Genomic DNA, 3,867 nt, shown 5'->3' on the forward strand with positions numbered 1-3,867 from the left:
ATATTAGGACTTACAAACATGAGTTGGCAAACCTTAGATTTTACCGCAGTTCGGGCAAGTGTTAGAGCTGGGATACTATCGATAGTATCGATAGTTGAAAACTGTCGCCATTATCGATAGTTTTTGAAAACTATCGATGTCGGCTTTAGCAAGACTTCACAATGTCTCTTCTTTACATCTCTACACATTACATTAACTTTTTTTATGCGAGAAAATTCACAACACAGTCGGCAAAAAAAAAAATAAAGTCATTGGGATTTTTAGCAGCTATAAGCTTACACTGAGCTATAGTAAAATTTAATAAGCTATAAAACTGCTTACACAACATTTTTATAGAAATTCGAATTAAAAAGCTTCAATTTTTAATTATTTTGTAGTTTTTTACATGATAAAAACATAGTAAGGTAAAACCGTTCTCTCAATTCGTCGGCCATAATTTTTTTTGAAGTTTGCCAACATTTTAAAATCATATAAAATTGAGAGTAAAAACAAGGAATTGTTTGAAGTTGTTGTTGTTTGAGATTGAAAATGAGAATGTGTGTGTGAGTTTGTGTGTAAAATTTCAAAATTAAATTGCTTGCAAACGTCAAGAATTTGAAAAATTCCTCTCAGCGGTTCTACCTTCCTATTTTTTTATCATGGTTTTTTATGTTTGGCACAACTTTTATAAAAAATTAGTAGACACTAAATAAACTAAAAAATAGTCAAAACTGCTAAAAAATGTTGTGGTGCTATTATTTTGAGCAGTACTATATTCGTTACCTTATAATATGGTAAAATGTTAATAATTTCCCTTCTCCGGATTTTTATATACGCCTCCGTATTTGATCTCAGTTGAACTTTTATAAGAATGAGTTGTCAATTTAAACGAATATCTTTTATTTTGTTTGTTTTGTAGTATTATAAATGTAAGTCATCTAGCTCACATCCGTGAGCCCGAAAATGTTAAAGTTGGGGGCCGCACGGCGGCCCCGAGTTGTCCTTCCTAAAATAAAAGACAATAATTAGTTTTGTACAAGTATATTTACCATCTGCTTCCGCTGTCCCAAATGGAATGAATACAACATATTTCTTAATACTATGACTTACTGTCTAACTGGCTGAATTAACTGCTGACGCTGCGCTTCCCATAGATTCAATTATGCTAACGTATGTTCGATTATTTTTGCATGAGAGTTCAATTACCCGCACTGGTTATGCGCGTGTTTGGGGAAGTGCGGCGTCAGCACATTCACACAGGTATGTGTGTTAGCCCCCGTATTAACTTGTATGTTTATAGCCAATTTCACGTATTTACACTTTAAAAGGGACAAACACAATCCGAATTTAGTTTCGCCATATAAAAAATAATATAAAAAATATTGTGAAAAAATTGGGATCCGACAAGGGGCGTGGCACCTCCCATAGGCGTGAAATTTTTAATCAGCCATAACCTCCAGACCATAAGTCACATGAACTTGAAACTTGGTATGCGGACATATCAATGGTAGGTGCTTACACGAGGGTATATATAAACGAGTTATTAACAGGGGGCGTGGCACATCCCATAGGCGTCGAATTTTTTATCAGCTATAACTTCGGAAACATAAGTCACACGAACTTGAAATCTGGTATGCAGACATGTCAATGGTAGATGCTTATAGGCGGGTATATATAATCGAGTTTGTAAAAGGGGGAGTGGCACATCCCATAGGCGTGGAATTTTTTATCAGCTATAACTTCGGAACTTCACATGAACTTGAAATTTGGTATGCAGACATAGCCATGGTAGGTGCTTATACGAGGGTATGTATAAACGAGTTTGTAAAAGGGGGCGTGGCACATCCCATAGGCGTCGAATTTTTTATCAGCTATAACTTCGGAACCATAAGTCACAGAACTTGAAATCTGGTATGCAGACATGTCAATGGTAGATGCTTATAGGCGGGTATATATAATCGAGTTTGTAAAAGGGGGCGTGGCACATCCCATAGGCGTGGAATTTCTTATCAGCTATAACTTCGGAACCATAAGTCACATGAACTTGAAATTTGGTATGCAGACATAGCCATGGTAGGTGCTTATACGAGGGTATATATAAATGAGTTTGTAGAAGGGGGGCGTGGCACATTCCATAGGCGTGCAAATTTTTATCAGCTATATCTACGACACTATAAGTCCCACGAACTTGAAACTTGATATGCAAACATGCCAATGGTAGGTCCTTATAGGAGGGTATATATAAACGAGTTTGTAAAAGGGGGCGTGGCACATCACATAGGCGTGGAATTTTTTATCAGCTATAACTTCGGAAACATAAGTCACATGAACTTGAAATTTGGTACGCAGACATATCAATGGTAGATGCTTATAGGACGGTATGTATAAGGGGGCTTGGCACATCCCATAGGCGTGGAATTTTTTATCAGCTATTACTTCGGAACCATACGTCACACGAACTTGAAATTTGGTATGCAGACATATTAATGGTAGGTGCTTATACGAGGGTATATATAAACGTGTTTGTGAAAGGGGGCGTGGCACATCCCATAGGAGCGGAATTTTTTATCAGCTATAGCTTCGGAACCCTAAGTCACACGAACTTGAAATTTGGTATGCAGACATATCAATAGTAGGTGCTTATAAGAGGGTATATATAAAGGAGTTTTTAAAAGGGTGCGTGTCACATCCCATAGGCGTGGCATTTTTCTTAAGGCTCACTGATCTCGAGTTATGTATCACATTCAAACTTTTTCGGTTTACAACTAACAAATCAACTGTAATTTTCAATTAAGTAACACAATATATTTCATTAGGAAAATTTTATTTATTATATACGAACATATCTAAAATGAATTTATGATCAAATTATGAAATAATAATAGTAATTATGTTTATAAATTAGGGATAGTTATGGCCGTCTGCTATATGTTCAGCCCAAACAATCTGATCTAGGCCCCAACAGTTTTTTTTTTATACGAAATTTGTCATTTCCAAAACTTCAGTTTTCTCATTTTTAAATAAAGTTATTCGGGTTTGAATTTTTGAAAATTTCGGAAGCCATATTGGATTTTGCATTTTGAATTTTCAAAAACCAGTTTGAGTGAGCGAACTTAAGAACCTCTAAATACCAAATTTTATTAAAATTCCGTAATTTTTTTAATTCTTGGACGCCATGATGGATTTGTTATTGGATTTTTGAAAATTTACTTCATCTTTGCTAAGACAAATCTTATAAATGATGATGCCAAATATACAATAAATTACATTAATCTGTAATATTTTAATACACTTGATGTTAATTGTAAAAACTGCTAAAGTTGGTCTAGTGAAATAAAAATGGTCGTAGATCTTGAAAGAGACCATTGCATTACTTTTTGGTAAAGGAATGTAGATCCTACTCGGCCCTACAAATTAGTTATATATTTTTGAAGAAAATATTGCTGGAAAAATAAGTCGTGTTATTAAGGTGTGGATAATTTAGAAATCAAGTTTTATTATGTAATATTTTATATGAAATTATTATTTTCCATGTTTAAGAAGTAATACCAAATCAGCAATTACTGTTATGATTGAAAGTTTCCATAAAAAAATTGTTAAGAAATTTACCAACTTATAACTGTTAGAATGTGGCCCGATCGAGTTCGTTGAACTAAACGGATTCAACGCCTTTCTCAGCAGATATTATTAAAAGCACTAATATGTTTTGAGTTAGTTGGACATTTCTGAATAAGAGTAGCTTTATTCCGGTTAATTTATCACTACATCATTACAACATTACGAGTTATCGGTCTTTTGGCAGTTAGAGTTAAACTAATTAAAGGCATATTTTGAGTTGAATCAGTGTTGATGCTAAGGTGAGTAAAACTTTTGTTTTTATTTCGTATT

The sequence above is a fragment of the Rhagoletis pomonella genome, unplaced genomic scaffold, assembly GCF_013731165.1.
Source record: "Rhagoletis pomonella isolate Grant_MI unplaced genomic scaffold, Rhpom_1.0 Rhpom_scaffold_00003, whole genome shotgun sequence".
Lineage (NCBI taxonomy): Eukaryota > Metazoa > Arthropoda > Insecta > Diptera > Tephritidae > Rhagoletis > Rhagoletis pomonella.